The sequence below is a fragment of the Equus przewalskii genome, chromosome 21 (assembly GCF_037783145.1).
Source record: "Equus przewalskii isolate Varuska chromosome 21, EquPr2, whole genome shotgun sequence".
NCBI lineage: Eukaryota > Metazoa > Chordata > Mammalia > Perissodactyla > Equidae > Equus > Equus przewalskii.
In genome coordinates this window covers 36,284,678-36,305,488 of record NC_091851.1, presented here as the reverse complement: position 1 = coordinate 36,305,488, position 20,811 = coordinate 36,284,678, and the positions used below count along the sequence as shown (strand labels likewise).

Sequence of the window (20,811 nt, the reverse complement as noted above, 5' to 3'; positions counted from 1 at the left end):
AAGGAGAGGGAGTCCCCATTATCTTTTGGTGGGTGATGGTCAAGAAGTAAACGTGACATTTTGTTTCAAGGCAAAAGCAGAGCAGAGGATCAGCATCTTCAATGGTGCTGGGATCTGACTTGGAAAAGCAAGTTCCAGGTTTTTCTGATTTATTTAGTCTGTAAATTGATCCGGGTAGCTAAGGGGGATTCTGGTGGAGAGAGTCTAGAGCCCGCCACTGGGTCAGGTCACCCAATCTGAATTTCAGATAAACGACGAGGAATTTTTTAGTATAAGTAAATCCTCATGGACCTTCTGAATGTTTATTTACTAAGTATGACAACCCTGCCCAGCCTGAAAGAAGACTACGCCAGAGAAAGGAGATGCTGGGCTGAAAAGCAACAATGGGCTGGGATTTTAACAGCATGACTCTGGAGCCAAGCTTCTTGGGTTCAAACCCTGGGTCTGCCACGTACAACTGTGTGACCTTGGGCCAGTTACTTTACCTCTCTGTGACTTGGTCTCCACACCTGTACTATGGGTATAATAATACTTACCCCATAGGATTATTAGCTTTAAATAAGTTGCTCTCGCCTACAAGTAGACTAAACTTATCTGCCACAGGTTCTGTTCCCTTTAGCAACTCAGCTGTGTTCTGCGCTACCAGTTGGTTCTCTGCCGGCTCTTGTCCCACCCCTGTCGCCCCGTCCCCCTCGGGGCTCCTCTGTGGCGCTGGGTGCAGTGGAAACCGCGGTCGACAGCACCACCTTGAGTTGAATTCCTCCGGCTTCGGAGGGAGCCGGTTTCTCCTCCTTTCTTTCCTGTTCCCGGACCATTTCTGGGCAACGGCGGCTATTTTCACTTGAGCTCGAGTTGAGGTCTGGGGGAGCTTCCCCGGCGCGCGGGCAGTCCACCCGGCGGTCCAGGAGGCCGGGTCGAGCTGGCCCTCCCTAGGCGATCGTGTGTGGTTAGAGGCGAGCGCCGGGCTTTTGCAAAGGCGGCGGGGTGTTTGCAGACCCGGGCAAGCCCTTGTGAAAGCAGATAAAAGAAAACATTTATTAACGTGTCATTACGAGGGGAGCGCCCGGCCGGAGCTGTCGCACGCCCCGCCGAACACTTGGCTCCTTCCAGCTCCGAGGGAGGAGAAAAGAAAGCGGAAAGAGGCAAGGATTCTCTTCGTTTCCAGCCAAGTGGACCTGATCGATGGCCCTCCTGACTTTATTGCGATATCTGATTTATTAGAGATGCCCCCCTCGTGTGTTGCACACACAGAGACACACAAACACACACACGGCTCTGGCTCGCGTCCCTCCCTCATTTCCAGCTCCTGGGCGAATCCCACAGCTGTTTCAACTCTCCGCCGAGGGCGAGCGGGAGCGAGTGTGTGTCGGGTGAGTGTGCGTCTGTGTCCCGGCGAGGGTGCGCGCTCGGCGCCGGGAGCGCGGCCGGCGGGACCCGAGGCTTCGGAGGCCAAGAGCTGCCTGGACCCCCGCTCTCCGCCGCTGCCCCGTCCGGGGCCGGACTTCGGGGCCAGGGCCGTGCGCCGGGGACCGCAGGGCCGGGCCGGCCGGGCCGCGCGACCCTCGAGCCGGAGGTAAAGCGCTCGCGCGCGGGGGGCGCGGAGAGGGCGCCGCGGCGGGTCCCCCGGCCCCGGCCCCGCCGCCCGCGGCTCCCGGCTGGCGCTCCCCGCCCCGGCGCGCGCTCGCCTCCCCCGCGCGGAGGCCGGCGGCCGGCAGGCAGCGGGGGGCCGGGCCGCGCCGTGCCAAGGGGCTGGCTCGGGCTGCGCGGCCGGCCGGGCCGGGGCGATGCAAGAACGGTCCGGGCGGGGCGCGGACCGGACTTTGGCGAGGGCGGCGCGCCGGGGCGGGGGCCGGGGGCGGCGGCGGCGGGGCCGGGGGCGGAGAGGCGGGAGGAGGCGGAGGAAGGGGAGGAGGAGCCGCGGCCGCACTCGCCGGGGATGCAGCAGCGGCGGCGGTGGCGGCGGCAGCAGCAGCGGCGCGGAGTCCCCTGCGCCCCGCGGCCCGGCCGGGCTGCGGCAGAGGCGGCGGCGCCCCGCGCCGGGTGAGGCCGCCCGGGCCGTGCGCGCTGGTGAGTGGGGCGCGGGGACCCGGGGGGCGGCGCGGGGGCTCCCCGCGGCCGGAGCCTGCCCTGGGCTGAGCGCGGCCGCGAGCGCCGCCCAGGTGAGCCGGGGCCGGTCCCGACCGCCCGGCTCCGGCCCCAGCGCAGCGCGCGGAGGGGGACCCGCGGGCTGGAGCGAGGCTCCGGCGCCGGCGGGCCGCAGAGGGATGACCCGTTTGACCCCGCCGGCGGGCTGAGCGAGCGGGCAAGGACTTCCTACCGCGCCCTGACCCGCGGGCGCGCCCCGCGGAGCCCTGGAGGCCCCGGGGGAAGCGCGCCTGGGCCCGCCGGTCGCAGGGGGATGGCCTCCTTGACCCCTTTGAGTTGAGACCCAGCGGAGCGGCTAGCAGCCAGACCACGTGGGGCTTGTCCGGGCAGGACACGGGAAAGCGGTGGACGGATCTCCAGAGTGACTGGGAGCTCGCAGATACCGAAAGGGCAAATAGGATTGAAAAGAAAAACTTGCTCCCAGACCGGGTCGGTTCTCATCGCCTTGTCGAGAGATGCTCCCCTTCCCCGGGCTCCCGAGGGTTTCCGAAGTCTGATGGAGAAGCTGCAGCGATTTCTAGGAGTGCCCTTTTTTTTCCTCTTTTTAACATTCTTTATAGTAGTTCATTCATTCGTTCTACAAGCATTCATAGAGCACCTCCGGCACCCACCCGCACCCACCCCTACCCCCGCCAGCCACCGCGTTAGGTTCCAGGGACACCCGAGGAGCTGAGTCTCGTTCGTGAGCACCAGAGGCTCCAGTTCACTTTGAGGGCAGCCTGGTAAGAGAGATGCGGGCTCAAGATGGAAAAATGTAAGGAGACACCCGCAAATCCCAGTCTTTGCACAGTGACCTCTGTCCGCAGTTCCCCACCTGCCTGGAGCCTGAAGGCCACGCCCCCTGCACACAGTAGGCGCCTGCGCACACTAGGACGCGCGAAGACCTTCGTTTTGACAACCCCTTCCCCCTGCCCCGCCTTCTTCAAAGTTCTGAACCCTCCCTGCCCCCTCTCCTCTCTGGACAGTCTTCCCTGCAGCTTGTTTTAATCACTCTTTGAGTTAAAAGTCAATATTTAATTAACCAAGTAATTACATTCAGCTTATGTTTGAATCTGGGTATTTGCGCATCTGTGCATGTCGGGACCCCCGCCCTCTCGCCCCTGCGTCTGTCCCCTGCCTCTTTCCCACAGGGCCGCCCCCCGGTCCTTTGGGGCGGAGAGCAGAGGCTGCTCCTGAGCAGGACTGAGAAGCGGGGAGGAAGGGCTTCCCCGGGAGGACCCCCGGGGCGCTCCCGGAGCCGGAGGAGTTACTGTCACCTCGTGGTTCCTGGTGAAGGGGATTTCTGACTGCGTCTCGCTCCGTTACAGAACCACGGGAGGGCTGTAATTAAATTAAAGCAGAAGGGCGGGGGACGGGCTGCAGACCACTCACCTTGTGAGGGAGCCCCTCCCATCTCTGCTCGTCCCACCTGGTGGAGGAGAGAAGGCTCATCGAGCAGCCTGTCCCGTGTGTGGTTTAGTTTCCAGTGAGCAGCTCGCAGGGTGAGGGTGGCACATGGATGATGGCAGCTGGACGGGTGCACAGGGAGTATCTGCCTTCCCCGGACTGAGTTTACTACAGAAATGCGCGAAGCTGGCACAACGGCCACGGCCAAGAGTTAGTGTGGGTTTGGGCTTGGGCTTTGTGTGTATTTATTGGGGTTTTTTAATTTGAATTTATGGGTTTTTCTGAAACCCTAATAACATGTTAAGTTTTCAGACTTGAGTGGAATGATGAGTTGATTGTAGAAAGCCTGGGCTTGGAGGAGGCCGGTGTGGCTGTGTGTGAGACTCTGTGTGTGTGTGTGTGTGTGACTGTGTTTGTGCATGCGTGTGTCCCCCGCCCGACAGCTCCATTCAGCTGCCATCCCGGGGACCTAGCCGATGGGCGGCTGCACACGCTGATGCTTGAAGTCCATTCCTTGATTTGGGGACAACATTCCCCCCTCCCTTTCCCTGGATCTGTTCAGTTTATCCATTGGGACCTGCCTCAGGGGGGCAGCTTCTGGTCTCCTGAGTCAGCCAGAGGGGAGATGTCACCCAACTTCGTCAAGCTGTTCTTAGTCTTTGGCCCCCCAGAAAAAGACCAAAAGCCTCGATCTGCACAAGAGTGTCAGCATCTCTGAGCAGCTTGTAGTTAAGAGAAAGGGCTTTGTCTAGACTTAAGATGATAGATAACACTTATGTCGGGTTTTATGGGCCAAGCACCATTCTAAGCCCTCACAGATAATAACTCATTGAATCCACAGAAGAACCCTGTGAGGTGTGTCCTATGATTGTCAGCATGTTAAAGATGAGGAAACTGAGGCACAGAGAGGATCGTGACTTGATGACAGCTGGTCAAGTGGTAGAGCTGGGATTCAAGGGGCCTTGGGGCTCCAGGGTCCACTCTGACCCACTGCACCCTCCTTACTCCATGACCGTGGCCTTTTTTCCAAATGCAGAAGAAACGTATGCACAGAGGAAGAAAACATATTTAAACAAAATTTTGGAAGGCAGAAGCTTCTCCATAATGCCACTTCTCTCCAAAAACCTCCACTGCTGGGGGGTGTCTTATATCTTGGTTTTGGGGGCAGGGGTTGCCCTGAGGAAAATATGTGCTTGCCCAAGGACGTTTTCTTATTCCCTCGAGGACGCTCTCCCCTGGTCAGGATGCAAAGGGAAATGTCTGCTGGGGCATGAGATCTGAGGCGGCATTTGCCCCACTGAGAACACGATGGCGAAGGGTTCGGTTGTCCTGGAGATGCGCCCTCTTGTGGTTGGTGATGGAGTCGCGTTGACTTGTCCCAGGAGGGGTGGGCCTGGGGGTCCAGGGTGCTTTGTTTCAGTCCTGGGCCCTGTGTGGCCAGTGGATGTGGAAATGGGGCCTCTCAGTGCTGACCTGCATGGGAGGGAGGCTGCGCCCGGGCCTGTCTTCCATGGGCCTCCTCGAGATGGGCCCTGGTGGGGCATCTGCAATGCCCCGGTCCGGATTTAAGGCACTACCTAAATGGAAGATCATTAAGATCATTATAATTAATTGGCATCCTGATAAATGGCGTGATTGCCTAATTGACATGGTTGCTAGGGAACGAGGTCTCGCGTGCAGCCAAAAGGGGAAGCGACCTCCGGCTGGCCGCGGTCGGGTGTAGGGTTGCAGACCCTGCAGTTAATGGGGAGGGTAAGCACAGTCTCCACTCGCATCTGCTGGTGTTTACTGAGCAGCTGCTGTGTGCGAGTTGCAAATGGACAATCAGCGAAGGGCATTTTCCTAGAAGCTCTGTAAAGGAATCAGGATCCTTTCTCCTGGAAGCAACAGAAAGAAAAAAAACATCTCAAACCAGCATAAAATGAAAAAAAGAGGACTTGTTCGCTTTCATAACCAGAAAATGCTACGGTAACTCTAGCTTCAGGCACAGCCGGGCATCAGGGCTCAGATTTTGTCACGAGAGTCTGTTCCTCGCCATCCCTGCTGTTCCTTGCATGGGACTGGTTGCTGTCCCCAGCCCATAGTTAGAGAGCCAGACTGCCTGGCCGCCTGCCCAGCTGTGTGATCTGGGGAGCGTTACTTAACCTTTCTGTGCCTCGGTGTCCTCATCTGACAATGACGATGACCACAGCGCCTGTCTCCTGGTTTGCGGTAGAGGATGAAATGAGATCGTCGGTGTCGAGTGCTTAGCACAGCGTCTGACACAGGCCAGCCCTCGGTAAACATTGGTTCTTGCCGTAATTGAGGTGTTGAGCTGGCTGCTGAAGAACTCTCCTCTCCTCCTCTCTGGTTTGAGCCCAACAGAAAGAGCAGCCTCTTTTCTGATGATGCCCACCCAGCCCGAAGCGTCCCTCTGATTGGACTGTCTTATGTCATGTGCTCCCTCCAGACCAGTCACTGACTAAGGGCGTGAGTGGCAGACAGTGGGCTCAGGCCAGGCTCACAGACCCTGCCCTGGAGCTGGGGACAGACTGACTGAGACCCTGAAACCCTAGAGGGCATCTGTGAAAGGGAGCCTGGTTGCTGGGGAGTCCAAGAGCAGTGCCTGTGATGAGGGGGATGACTAATGTGAGATGATGGTTGGGTGGTCCTATCTCCATTTTGGTCGAGGTGGGGACCATGGAAACAGCTGCTGGGTGGGCAGCTTCCCTTCCCTCTCCCCTGGGGTCAACAGGCGTTGGAGACCTGACCTTTCTGCCTTAGTGTCTGAAAGGTGGCGTTGATTCTATGCTTTCTGGTGGCTGGGCAGGGTCTGCCCAACCTTCCACCATGAGAATCATTTGGAGGTATTTGTTTAAAAACTCCAAGCGTAGGCCCCACTGAATCATGCTCCCCAGGGGCCCGGATGCTGGAAGGGAGCTGGAGTGCCATGTGTTTGTCAGTGCGCACGTGTTTGTTGGGCGGCTACTATGTGCCAGGCACTGCTTTAGGCATTATGATGAATAAGCGAGAACCCTGCGTTCGTGGAATTTGCATGCTTGAGAAGGAATTCTCTGCTTGAGAGGCAGATAATACACGAGCAAGCCCACCAACGAGGCTCTCTCGGAAAGTGACAAAATCTGCAGTGGAAACAAAATAGTGACATGATGGGAAATGACTGCATGATGGGGTAGGGGTGGGGGCCACTGTTGGCAGGTGGTCTGGGGAGGCCTCTCTGAGGACGTGACCTTTGAGCTGTGAGCTGGATTTTGAGAATGAGCTCAGCCTTGGGAAGATCTCGGGGAAGAGCATTCTAGGTAGAGGGAACAGCCAGTGCAAAGGCCTGGCAGTGGAGAGGAATGGTCTGTCCAAGACACCCATTCTAAACACAAATAGAAATCCAGCGAGGTGGAGGGTCATGAATAAGCAGGGGAGGGGGAAGATGAGGTCAGTGGTGAGAAATATGGACCTTGGTGAGAAATTTAGATGTTGTTTCAAATGAAATGGAAAACCATCAGAGAGTGTTAAGGAACAACATGATTTGTGTTTTAAAAAGATCTCAGTGGAGGGCTGGCCCCGTGGCTGAGTGGTTAAGCTGGCACACTGTGCTTTGGTGGCCCAGGGTTTTGCTGGTTCGGATCCTGGGCGCAGCCCTAGCACTGCTCATCAAGCCATGCTGAGGCGGCATCCCACATGCCACAACTAGAAGCATCTACAACTAGAATATACAACTATGTACTGGGGGGCTTTGGGAAGAAGAAGCAGCAAAAAAAAAGAAGATGATTGGTAACATATTTTAGCTCAGGTGCCAATCTTTAGAGAAAAAAAAGCTCTCAGTGGCCGCTGCAAGGGAACCTGGGATGTGAAGATGGGGGGTGCTGATAGCCTGGTGAGAGCTGATGCTGGCCTGGATAATGTTGTGTCAGTGGAGATGGAGGGAAATGGGCAGGTTAAAGATGTATTTTGGAGACAGAGCCGGTGGAACTTTCTGGAAGATTGCATGTTCTGAGCAAGGGAAGAGCGGTGGTCCTCAGCTAAGGGCGACTTGGCCCCCCCGGGGACACTTAGCAATGTCAAGGGCATTTTTGGTTGTCACAACTCCTGGCATCCAGTGGGTAGAGGCCAGGGATGCTGCTAAACCTCCTACAATGTACAGGACGGCCCCCACAACAAAAGATGATGAAGTCCCCAAGATCCACGGTGCCGAGGAATCAGAGCACTGGGCAGCCTGGTGTGGGGTGGTCCCTAAGTGGGGAAGACTGGGAGAAAAGGTTTTGGGGGAGGAGGGATGACCCAGAATTTCCTTGTGGAAAGGTGGGGTTATGATGACACTCGCCCTGGGTGTCTGAGAGCTCCATGGGTGCCGGAGAGACATGTCCGGAGTTGGTTGGGGCTGGCGTCAGCGCACTGTTGTTATTTTAAGCCACGGGACTGGACGCGATCATCTAGGGAGAATGTATTTTGTTCTCTGGTGTGGTTTTCTCCCTCCTTCCCCCCAGTTTCCGTCATGCCTCTATTTGATGGATATTTTTAGCCCATCCCATATGCTCACCTCTTTACGACGCTCCTGAGAAATTCTGAAGGCCCAGGCTGAGCCTGCCCGTGTGTCCATCTCCTGCTCACTCGCTCGGTGATGAGCAAACAGGCCTAAACAGGCAGCGCTCTGCAACAGGTGTGCTTGGGAAGCCGCTGAAGGTCGTGTGGGGTCGTGGGCCTCGCAGACAGCCTGGTGCCTCCTTGGTACAACAGCTGTTGGCGTTGTCTTCAGAGCTTCTCCTCCAGCCCAGACGCAGACTCCGTGGCATTCTCTCTAAGCAGAGCCCACCCCTGTGTTGAATTCGCCAGGTTCTCTTAGGGTTCCAACATACCTGTTGCCCAGCGGCCCTGGCCTCTGACAGGCAGCTTCGTCTTATGAAAGGCCTGGCCCACTGCGTCGCACACCTGGGCCCTGCTTGGAACTTAGACAGATTCTCCTCCAGGCCCTGAGTCGTTATGAGCAGGGCTTCTGAGTGTGCGTTGACGGGCAGGGCCGTCCCTGGGGCCCCTGAGCCGTACCCAGACATGTTTGGCCAGGTGGAAGCCAGATGTGTTGAGGGAGGAATGCCGCCAACAGCCTTTCTCACTGGCTCTCGATCAGGGGCCCAGTGGGTGACTTGACCCACCTCAGCGGCCAGAAAAGAGGAGTTTTTTTTAAGAGAGATTGAAAAAAACTGTTAGCCCACAGAAGTTTGGGAGATGTTTACGTTCTGGTGAAAATCATGTGTTTCTGGCCTGCTCCAGAGACAGACGCTGTGCACAGACTTCTGAATGCAGGCCATTGGTCTGGATATTTCAGAGAACAGGCAAGCCTACCTACTAGGATTCTTCTTGGTTTGGAGTCCTAATCATTTGAGTGTGAATCAAGATGCATTCACTGCAAGTAATAAAATTCCTGGCTGAGAGTGGCTTCCACAAGAGAAACGTTTAATCCTCGCATAATGAAGGTCCAAAGGTGGGGAGTCCAGGGGCTAGCTTGTCAGTACAGGAATGTCATCAAAGGCCAAGAAGCTTCCTACCCTCTGTTCCTCTGTCCTCATCATGTCTTTGGCCTTGTTACTTCATGGTCTCAAGATGGCTGCTGCAGCTCCAGGCATCATATCCCCGTACAAATGGGGAATAAAGAACTTCATGGTCTCAAGATGGCTCCTGCAGCTCCAGACATCATATCCCCATACAAACGGGGAGTAAAGAGTCAGATTCCTTGCTGTCTCTTTTAATCAGAGAGCAAAATCCTTCCAAGAGGACCCTCACCTCAGCAGACTTCGCTTTATGCCTCATTGGCCCAGGGTTGGGTTTTGTACTCACCTCTAAACCAAACACTAGCAAAGAGAAATGGGCTTTTCATGTTTAACTTACTCGGTGGTTCCCAAAATTAGCAGATTCGACACCTTCTTCTTCTAGCGAATATTTTGCCAGGTTTACCTGAAATAAATTCATGGATAAAATAACCTATCTACACATTTTTTCATCAATAAAATATCCTGACTGTAATTTAAAGGAAAACTAAAAGGAAAGTGATTTAAAATTAAATGTCTGTATTGCAGCATCTACATACTTAGGCACAGCTGCATTAGAAGACATGATGAGGGGGCTGGCCCCGTAGCATAGTGGTTAAGTCCAGTGCACTCCACTTTGGGGGCCCAGGTTCGCAGGCTCAGATCCCGGGCATGGACATACACCGCTTATCAAGGCCTGCTGTGGCGGCATCCCACGTACAAAATAAAGGAAGACTGGCACAGATGTTAGCTCAGGAGCACTCTTCCTCACCAAAAAAAAGACGACATGATGAAGCAGTCAGATGCTCGTGTTAATGCAGAGTCCTGTCAATCTGACAGCTACAGATGCAGTGGGACACAGATGCGTGGCTTTGGCAGCTCAAATACCCCAAGTGGTATGGCCCTAAACAATGTGATTTTCCAAAATGATGAACAATTTACCAGAATTTCCAAATGCAACAAACTGCAATCTTTCCTCACTGCACTTAGTGGTCGCATTCCTGGGAAATTCAGTGTAGAGTAGGACCCCACGGAGCGTCTTTTGCGTTTATATGTGAAATGGAGTTCACGTCTAAGGTCAGGTCACCGTAAAACCTTTTGCACCGACGTGAATGTCCAGTGGGACACGAGCCAGTTCTGCTGGGAATGGGGTGGTTCTCCTCTGTGTGGGGCATTGCAGGGATCCAGCACCCCTGTGCCCCCACTGGACGCCGACAGCATCCTCCAGTCATAGTGACAACCAAATTCCCGGGAACACCCCCTGGAGGGGCGACTTCACCCTTCGGAGAACCACGGGCTTAGACTCCGCTGGATTATTGCCCGGATGAGGGAAGGCCCACCTCCTGAATGACGCTGATCCTGTAGACTGAGGAATGACCATCAGGAGGGCCACCCACCGCTTCTGCCTCAGAGTGGTCCCCCAGCTCCTCTTTCTGCTCATCGCCCTCCTTGTTGACATGTTCCTAAAATGTCCTAGTCCAGCCGATGAAACAAACCCATGTGGTTAGCATGTACCAGCCTCTCCAATGAGTGGAGTTAGGAGGTCTTGCCTTGATCCAGGTGTCAGTGGCTTCCACCCGGGCAGGAGATGAAGAAGGTATAGAAGATTGGACTAAGGGATGTGTCTGAGAATCAGTGTGTCGTAGTGGTTAAGATCATGGACTCTAGAACCAGACTTCCTGGTTCAAGTCCCAACCTGGCCACTCAGAAGCTGGGTGGAGCTGGGCAAGTCACTTAACCTCTCTGAGCCTCAGATTCCTCTTCTTTAAAAAGGGGATAATCCAGGCCGGCCCGGTAGTACAGTGGTTAAGTGCACATATTCCACTTCGGCGGCCTGGGGTTCACCAGTTCAGATCCCGGGTGCGGACGTGGCACCGCTTGTCAAGCCATGCTGTGGTAGGCGTCCCACATATAAAGTAGAGGAAGATGGGCACAGATGTGAGCTCAGGGCCAGTCTTCCTCAGCAAAAAGAGGAAGATTGGTGGCAGATGTTAGCTCAGGGCTAATCTTCCTTAAAAAAAAAGAAGGGGGGATAATCATAGTGGCTTCCTCCTAGAGTTACTGTGGAACAGCACAACAGTGTGTGGGCGCCCGGAGATTGCTTCAGAAAGGCAGGTATCATCATTATTGCCGTCATAGCTATTATTGCTCATCCTCGCAGATCTTTTTTAGCTTTTTTATTGAGATATAACTAACATATAACATTTAGGCGTACAACATAGTGGTTTGACATGTGTATACGTTATGAAATGATTACCAGAGTAAGTTTAGTTCAGATCCATCACTACACATAGTTATGATTATTTTTTCTTGACATGAGAACTTTTAAGATCTACTCTCTTAGCAACTTTCAAATGTACAGGACAGTATCGTTAACTATAGTCACCATGCTGTGCATCCCCCGGACTTATTTATCTTATTACTGGAAGTTTGTACCTTTTGATCACCTTCAGCATTTCGCCCGCCCCCACCTCTGATATAAGTGAGATCAAACAGTATTCGTCTTTCTCTGTCTGACTTATTTCACTCAGCATAAGGCCCTCAAGGTCCATCCATGTTGTTGCAAATAGCGAGAGTCCCTTCTTTTTTATGGCTGAATAATATTCCATCTTGAATATGGACCACGTTTGCTTTATCCACCCGTCAGTCAGTGGGCACTTAGTTTCCCTGGTTTGGCTGTTGTGAATGATGCTGCAGTGGACATGGGTGCAAATGCATCTTTGAGATGGTGATTCTGTTTCCTCTGGATACACGCCCACAAGTGGAGTTGCTGGATCATATGGTACTTCTACTTTTAATTTTTGTGGAACCTCCATCCCGTTTTCCGTAGTGACTGCACCACTTGTTAGCTTTTTGAAGTGCTTTTGCACCTAGCATCCTGGTGATCTTTTTGGCCACTCTGCCCATGAGAGAGGCTGTTGCCCTCATCCCACGGTTGAGGAAGGTGCAGCTCAGAGAGACGGGGGCGAGTTGGAGGCGTAACCGGGCTCAGAGCTCGATTCTGTGGCTCCCTGAGCTGGGAGCTGCTCTGTGTCTCACTTCCACCTCACCCCGCCCGCTTCCTCCTTTAGGCCCCAGTGAGCCCGTCTCAGGGAAGGAGCAGCCCTCAGGGACTGGCCTGGAGGCCCCAGCCCTGAGCCTGTCCTGGGAGGCCAAGGTGGGGCTTGTCCCCTTGTGCACAGGGAGATGCTTATGAGTACAGCAGAAGTTCCTAACAAAATCTTTGGGGCAGCTCCTAAAAACCCCAGTGTGCAGGCCACACCCAGCCCAGTGGAATCAGCACCCGGGGGGGGCCCAGGCATCGGGATGTTTTGCAGCCCCCCAGTAATTCCTGTGCACAGCTGAACTGAGGACTTCTGAAGCAGGGAGAGACGGTACTGGATGGGGTGTCTGCTAGGCACTTCTGCAAAGTCCCAAAAGGGCTCACAGGTGGTGCCAGCTCCCCTAGTGCAACCCTCCCTCCAGGGGCCGACCGCACCTTTAATGAAGTTCAGACTGCTCCTATTGCCATTTCACCCTCCACCGCCTGGCCTCTGCCCCATCTCACTCTACGCTCCTCGAAGCTTATTGCAGCCAGTCACCCTGGCCTCCTCTCTGTTCCTTGGTGGTATCAAAGCTCGTTCCAACCTCAGGACCTTTGCACTTGCTGTTCCCTTTGCCTGCAGTGCTCTTCCTCCATAGAGTCGCAAGCCTGGCTCCTCCTGATCTTCTCAGCTCAAATGTCACCTCTTTAGAATATCAGGATGCCTAGGCACCCTGTTTTATGTTTGTAGCCCTGAGGACTCTCTGGAATTATCTCAACTTACTCATTTGTCCTCTGTCCTCTCTCCTTTCCCTAAAAAGTAAGCCCGCTGTTGCAGGGCCCTTGTCCATCTCTCTCCACTGGGTCCCAGCACCTGGAACAAGGCCTGGCTCTGAGTGCTCAGCAAACCTTTTTGGATGAAAGAGTCAAGGAAGGAAGGAGGCTCGGAGCCCTACTGGTGGATCTGAATCTGGCGTTTGGGGATCAAGGCAACTGCTCACTGCGGCCAGGGCGGGGCAGACCTGTTTGTCCTCTGCAGCAAGCAAGGGTGGGCATAAGGGGGTGGCTTTCCCGCCCTCACCGGTCCCTCTGCCCCCTCGGCACCCAGCCCAGCGCTGGAGCTGGGTTTGTGCTAAGGTGGCTCGCAGAGGAGCGCTCACCCTCCTTGGGCCACAGCGGGACAGCAGGCCCTGCAGAAGAGCTGGCGGATGCCCTGGTTCTGACCGGTCTCAGGCCAGCTGGGACGTGGAGGTTCATCTGCGAGATTGGTGGCGTGACATCCTATGAGGGCTCTGTGTAGAAGACTTCCCCATGTGGCCTCGGAAAGACAAATCGCCCCCTGAAAGGAGCGGTTACAGCACCGGAACCCGCCCCCCACCGCTCTCCCCACCCCGCGCTCCTGACAGCTCGCGTCTGCGGAGACCGCCTGCACACCAGGCAGTGTTCTGAGCGCTCTCCCAGGCAAACACGTAGCAACTGCGATGAGGGCGTCTCGGTGTGTGCCGGCTGCTGGGACCGAGCCCCGTGGACTGGCGGCTTCAACCACAGATGCTGACCTCGCACGGTGCTGGAGGCGGGAGGTCCAAGATCCGGGTGCTGGCCGATTCCGTGTCTGGTGAGAGCCCGCTTCCTGGTCCCTGGACGGCACCTCCTGGCTGTGCCCTCACGTGGCAGAGGGGGCAAGGGAGCTCCTGGGGTCTCCTTCATAAGGGCGCTAATCCCGTTCCTGAGGACTCCACTCTCAGGACCTCGTCCCCTCCCCAAGGCCCACCTCCAGATGCCCTCACACTGGGGCTCAGGTTCCAACATGTGAATTTGGGGGAGACACAAACATTCTGTCTGTAGCACAAGGATATTCTAGTCCCCATTTTACGGACGAGGAGAGTGAGGCTCAGAGAGGCTCCCTGCTCTGTCATCGTGCTAGAATAGGACGTCACAGGGGGGGCCCCGTATTCAACTCAGAAATGTTTTGTTTGTTCTGCACACTGTTTTGAACGTTTTTAGAAGTTAGTTGTCAGATTTTTTAACAGTTGTGAGATTTCTCATTTTAAAAATTAGAGTTTCCAGCTTCTAAGAAATAGGGAGGTGTGGGCCACATCTGGCCACACTGGGGTCCTATTTCCACTTCTCCACTTTGCCGCAGTCCCTCCCATTCCCTATTGTCTGAGGTTGTGGCCACGTCCATCTGCCACGCATCGTGGCGCCTGCCCTGCCGCTCTCCTCATTGTGGAGCAGGATTTCTCTGTTCTTGCACCTCTACCAAAAGCGGTCAAACGAGAGCTGGGGAGAAAGCGATGGGTGGGTTTTTCTTATCCTGGGCCCACTTCACGCATTGTGTCACCTGCCTGGCCACAGGGGCGCTTGAGTTTGTGCCCTGCTACAACACTGTTCACACCCGATGGCCACACTTCTAGGGATGATGCATTGCAACTTGGTTTATAATAATAGTGAGTCTCATACCTGTTGGGTGCGTTGCCAAGCCTTCAATCATCACAACAGCCCTTTTAAGCAGGGCCTGTGACCATCTGCATTTCGTAACTGAGGAAACTGAGGCACGGTGAGTGACGGCCCCACTAGAGCAGGAGCTCCTAAGCCTGTTCATTTTTGGACCGTCAGCGCTCAGCCCGATGACTGTTTGAAACAATGACTGAGAGGATGAACAAATGATGCTCTCCTCTAAGTCTTCGTCTGATTAAAGCCATCGGCCGCAGGAGACTCATCGCAGGGCACTGTGACACTCCAGGTGGAGGGATGGGCTCTGATCAGTGTCATTCCGGTTCTTTGCTTGTGTCTCTCCTGCATAACGGGTCACCCCCAGCTCAGTGGCTTCAAGCAACAACACTCTATTTGTGACGACTCCGTGGGCTGCCAGGTGGTTCTCCTGCTTCATGTGGTATCAGCTGCAAGGTCCAGAATAGCTCCCGTCAAACGGCTGGCAGCCGGTGCTGGCCACCAGATGCATCCGCGGAAGGGCTCCATCCTCCGCCTCTTCCCCCGCCACTTCCTCTTCCTCGCAGTATGGTGGTCTCAGGGTCACCTGACTTCTGAGTGCAAAAATGAAAGCTGCCAGGCCTTCTTAAGGCTCGGCTTAGGAAATTCTAGGGACCAAGGAGCAAGAGTGGCTGGCAGCTCCTGGAGGAGGGCTCCCAAGGGACACACCTGCTTTTTTTTCTGCGCTTGACACTCCAGTTGAGAGTCTCATTGGCCACCTCTGGTCACATGATCACCCCTTGGTCACATGGTGGGAGAGTGTAGGGCATCTTGGCAGAGGAGATGGAATCCTCAAAAGGAAGTTGGGGTGCCATTGTCAAAAGAGAGGGACCAGATGCTAGACAGACAGAACGAGTTAGAAACTTCTGCATGGCCCCTGAAGAAGTGGCTCTGCCCCAAGATGAGCAGTTAGCATCTTTAAATGAATGAGTGAATGGCGGATGGGTGGGTGGATGAATGAAGGAATGAATTTTTTTAAATCTAGTATAAGTAGAATGCCCAAATCTGTGTAGCTGCCAGGTCAGGGGCCCCATAGTTCAGGCACTGCTGGGGGTCTGGGAGCCTCCTCATCTTATGGGGCAAAGCCAGCTCCCAGGATCCTGCCCTGCCTCGGCATCCTCACCCCCAAGATGGGGGGGATTTGAACTGACTCCTGGAAGGGAGAGCATGCACGGGGCTGACGGACCCGCAGGCACAGCGGAGGGGCTCTGCCTCCCCAGACCCCTCCCCGTCGTGGACACTGGCAGCCCAGCTCTCACTCCCTCCTGCCGGTCACCGTACACCTGTACACACAGCACACCTGGTGACACACAGTGAGGCCCCCAGGGGTGGGGAGACCGCCATTCGGAGAAACTGATCCGAGCTTGAAGAGCACCTCTGACCCCCGGCTTTCCTCCCACTCAAAGGTCTATTTCCAGCCACTAATTAGATTGCACACAGCACGCCAGGGTTGGAAATGGACCTGTCATTCGAAAGTCTCTCGACTCGCATCTCTAAATTTAGCAGATTCTTGGGTAAAAGTTGCTTCAGGCTCCCTCCCCCGCCGCTGAGGACAAGCTTCTCGAATAATTGTAAGCGTCAGGCCGTTTCCAAGGTGAGCTAATGAGAAACTCATCTGCTAATAGCTGGGGCGAGATGGGTGAGGATGGCGCACGGGGCTGTGGACGGGGTGGCAAAGGGAGAAATAATTGGATTATTAATACCAGGCAGTGAAAATAGCCTTTTATCCCTTTTATGTTCTTCTTGAAGGAAACTTCCATCTCTGGAAACGTAAATACGTGTTCTGTGGGGGGAAAGAGCACCGAGAAAGTGTGGGGTTAAAGAATGGGGAGAGAGCTGTGACTGGACTCGTCTGTCCCAGCCAGGCAGTCTCCACGGAGAACCAGCCCACAACCAGGTGTGAATAATGACTCTGTTCAGGTCCGACTTTATTGTTTTTGGCCAAAGGCCTTTTGCAAAAATAACTTGGTCGCTTGCTGCTAGGGGAGCTTTTGTCCACAGCTCAAACAAAAGAACAAAGGACAGAGGTGGGAATGTCTCTATCTGATCCTCATTTCCCCTAACCACCCAGGAAGGGCCGCAGGTGTGGCCTACCTGGAAGGTGTGGGCTGGGGAAGGCGGTGTCCGGCCTCACCTGTGCCAGGCTGTCTCTCTTCGTCCCGCTGCTGCCATACTGGTCTGGATTCTGTTCTTCAAACCGACCAAGCTCATTCTCACCACGGGGCCTTTGCACTTGCTCTTTGCTTTGCTTAGAAAGCATTTCACCCATGACCGGCTTCTCACCCACCTTCTGGTCTCAGCTGAAACTCACCTCCTCCTAGAAGCCTCCCCCGATTTATTCTCTATCCTGTCACCCTGATCATTTCCTTCAAAGCTCTTAAGACCATCTGAAATTCATCTTCACTTATTAATTAGCTGTCTCCCACACCAGAATGTCAGCTCTGTAAGGAAAGAGGCCTGGCCTGCCCCGTGTCCACTGCTATTTCCCAGCGCCCCACACAGTACCTGGCACATAGTAGGTGCTCAGAAAAGATCAGAGAGCTTGGAAGGTTTGCAAATGGGCCCCAGCCAAGCTCCAGAGGACCTTTGTTTGGCCTGCTCAATGTTTAAAATGTGTGGAATGTTCTCACTTGGGAAACGGCATCTCCACTGGGGTCCAGTCCCCACCCCTGCCTGTCCCCCTGAGTCCAGGCCACATCACTCACTCAACTCTCCTGCCTGGCCCCTGCAGGCATTTGCATTTGTGTCCCTGCTTTAGATAAAGACACCTGCAGACAGATGTCTCTCTCCAGAGGAACCAAACAACACCCAGACTTCTTGTGAGCCCAGGCCTTGCACCAGCCCACTGGACTCCGGCCGACGCAGTCCCATGGATGGACTGAGGTGTGGTTCCCGGTGGGCAGGACCCAGTGGTCCTTGTTTGAGGGGTCCATGCACGGCCGTGAATGACACTGAGTCTCCTCGTGCTCTCTTTCAAGCCTCTGAGTCATGAGGGAGAGAGACCCAGGAACCTCTCCTTTGTGGTCTGCCAGGAGGCCTGCTCCCCTTGGAAGAAAAGGTTCAGCGCCCTTGGCGAGCAAGAATTTAATCGCAATGTTATTGCGTCTGATTCTCTGTGTTGCTCTCCATTTATGGCAGGAGTTTTCCCCTGGGGGCGATTTTGCCCCCCAGGGCACATTTGGCAACGTCTGTAGACATTTTTGATTGTCACAGTTGGGGTGGGGAGGGGTGCCGCTTGCATCCGAGGGTAGAGGCCAGGGATGCTGTTCAACCTCCTGTGCGCTCAGACAGCCCCACCGCAGAGTGACCCAGCCCCTAACGTCAGGGTGCCGAGGTTGAGAGACCCAGTTCAGGGCGAGTGGTGCTCATTCCCCACGGAGGGAGAAAACTTCCTTTGTCAGTAAATTTACTGGAATAGAAAGACAGTGAATGAAAGATAAATCTGGCACGAATGAGAGTCCAGCAGAGCTTCTGAGACCCGACGGATGGGACAGAGCGCCCCGGGAACGGTTGGTCACCACGCCCCTTTGGGAGCAGAATGTACCGTTTGCCTCCCACCAGAAGCCCCTGCCCTGGGAGCTCCCATCTTGCCAGAAACTTCCTGGGGAGCTGCCTGTGAAACCACAGCAGTTGGTTCTGGGCCAGGTGGAGCAGCCGCGCTGTCCTGGGCTGCGTTCTGGCAGGTCTGAGCTCTGGCAGGTCGGGAGCTGTCTGCAGTTCTCACGCCCAGCCGGACGTCGTGATCGTCCCTCCCTGGTCCGGCCCTGGAGCCCATGCCTAGCATCCCCCCGGGTTCAGTCTCCCACCAAAGACAGGCCAGCGGCCACCTGATGGGCCTGGGGTGGCAGCCTCCCTCCTTGGTGGCGACGAGGCCTGAACGCCTAGGGCCCGAGGGCGCGGCCTGGGGAGTGTGGTTTCTCACATCAGCCGGAGGGCAGGACTAGGGGACGTTCGGGCCAGTTCCCCCCATCAGATCCCACACTTCTGTTTGCATTTCTGGGTTTCTTAAGTGGCTTCCTTCCTACTTAAAAACAAGAATTGGGGAAGTTTTTTGAAAATAGTGGGAATAAGGAAATGTTTTCAGTGCAGACGTAATTGGGGAAACTCCGCTGTCTGAAATCAAGAGGAGAAGTCTTCGCTGCGGCTTTCACATCCAGGGCAGGCCCTTCCTCAGAAGAGGTCCCTTCAGAGCCCTCTGGACCCGACACCCTTGATTCAGCCCTTTGGGTCCTGTGAGAAGCAGGACTGGGGCCGAGGAAACCTTCAGGTGCCCCCAAGGCCTCCTGAGGCTCAGGCTCTCTGGAATGGGCGTGGACGTGAACTCCAAAGCTTGGCAGATCCAGACAGGCTGAATGGGACTCAGATCCAGTGCCCCTTCCTATAAGGGGTGATGTGGCCCCTGCCAGGCCCAAGCCTCTGTGACCTGGCAGGGCCCACTGCATTTTCCAGGATGGTCACAAGTTACCCGCATGTGCATCTCCAGTGTGAACTCATCACTCTGTCTAGAGGTCGGGTATTGCTGGTGTCCCCTCCATGAATCTGGCCAGGCTTGTGTATCCCTTGTAACCAATAGGAGGGTGGAAGTGATGCTGGGGTTCAGTCGGAAAAGATGAGGGAGCTCCACCCCTGGGAGTGATCCCGGGGGCACTCCCTTTTCGGAGCCCTAAGCTGCCACACAAGCAATCAGACCCCACCCTGAGGCCACCATGCGTGAGGAAGCCCAGGCCACATGGAGAGGCCCCCCTGAGGTCCCAGCCAACCGCCAGCAGCCACCGATGACTCCATCCCCACTTCTGGAGCCTTTGCAGCTCGGGCCTCAGACGCCCCAAAGCAGAGAGCAGCCCTTTCTGGTGCGTCCTGTTCAGATCCCTGATCATGGGTCCCTGAGCCTAAAAAAAAGATTTCACCCCACTACTGAGTTGGGAGGAAAATTCTTATATAGAAATGGTAATTGGAGCCTTTGGCCGGCCTTCCCGCCATTCCACATTCATTCATTCATTCATTCATTCAACAATATCTAGATTCTCACTTTTGACCCCTTCGCTGTCCCCTCTCTGGTCCAAGCACTGTCCATGGCGGTCGCCTCACTGGCCTCCCTGCATCCACCCTCATGCCCTGCAGTCTGTGCCCCACACGCAGCCAGAGGGATCCTGTGGAAACCTCCCTCCGCTCTCAGCACTGCTGGGCTGGAACTCTTCAGGTCCCCCTTGCTCTCAGCTCCGCTCCGGCCATTCTTGCCCACTTTGTGCTCCTCGAACACCCGGGACATTTACACTTGCTTTTCCCTGTGCCTGGAACACTGTTCCCCTGGATATCCACAAGTCACGTTCCTTCAGCTCCTTCAGGACTCCGCCCGGCTGTCATTCCCCATTTAAAGATGCAGCCTTCCCCACACCAGCACTCCCAGCTTCCCTCTCCTGCTTCATGTCCTTAGGACTCATCACCTCATGTGCCTGTAATCTACTCTGGGGTCTCATCTGTGGAACATGGTTCCTTTCTGGATCCCCAGCTCTTTGAAGGGGCCTGGTGCACAGCAGGTGCTCAGTAAATAGTCATGGACCATCTGGAAACGTCAGCCCCCAGGTCGCACCAGAGGTGGGGCTGTGGAGTTCAAAAGAGACAGCCCCCGGCCCAGGAGGAGCATCTGATGGGAAAGACGACCCCCTGGAAAATAAGAACCCAAACGGAAGAGAGCACAAAGGACTCACGAGTTGTGACATGTGCTGTGGAGAGAACGAAGCTTGGATGGGGGCCTGCCTCAGAGGGAGGCCAGCACAGGCTTTCTGTTCCCTGTCGGACCCCACCCATCCCAAACTTCAAGGCCGTGCCCAGGGAACGGTCTGCTTTTCGTGGCAGGTGAGGAAACTGAGGCTGGATCAGGACCAGAATCCATGACTCCCACACCCACGTCCCTTCCCCTTCTCCGCACCACCTTTCTTTGATTGGTTGACAGATAAGGATGAGGGAAGTCTGCCTGCGATAGGGCAGAGTTGGGCACGGGCCCAGGCCGAGGGCTAGCAGGCCCGGTCGTCAGGACTCTCAACACAGGCAGGAGGTGGCTGGGACACATCTGAGTCAACACTGCCTCCAGCCTGCCCTACCGTTCGGCTCATTCAGTTGCAAGAGACAGAGAAAGCAACTCAGAGTGACCTAAGGAAAAAAGAGAATATGATTCATGTCCCTAAAGAGTCAAGAGTGAGGAAGTTGCCCTGAAAAGAAAGAAAACAGCTCAAACTACTTGAAAGAGAAAGAGGA

The 20,811-nt window shown here is 55.2% G+C and overlaps 1 protein-coding gene across 14 annotated transcripts in view; it reads left to right on the top strand.

Moving 5' to 3' along the window:
* The window catches only part of SULF2 (sulfatase 2), a 128,041-nt gene that overhangs the window by 6,406 nt on the left and 100,824 nt on the right, over positions 1-20,811 (top strand). For 3 of the 14 annotated variants that reach the window (XM_070588480.1, XM_070588476.1, XM_070588470.1), the window contains exon 1: positions 742-1,370. The exons of 2 other annotated variants lie outside the window; for them this stretch is intronic. The gene's annotated coding sequence lies outside the window, so the exon portion shown is untranslated. Of the gene's footprint in view, positions 1-741; positions 1,574-1,919; positions 2,068-13,470; positions 13,682-15,962; positions 16,151-16,305; positions 16,454-20,811 lie in introns of those variants that run through there. 9 more of the 14 variants (XM_070588477.1, XM_070588469.1, XM_070588475.1 and 6 more) reach the window with 6 other exon arrangements.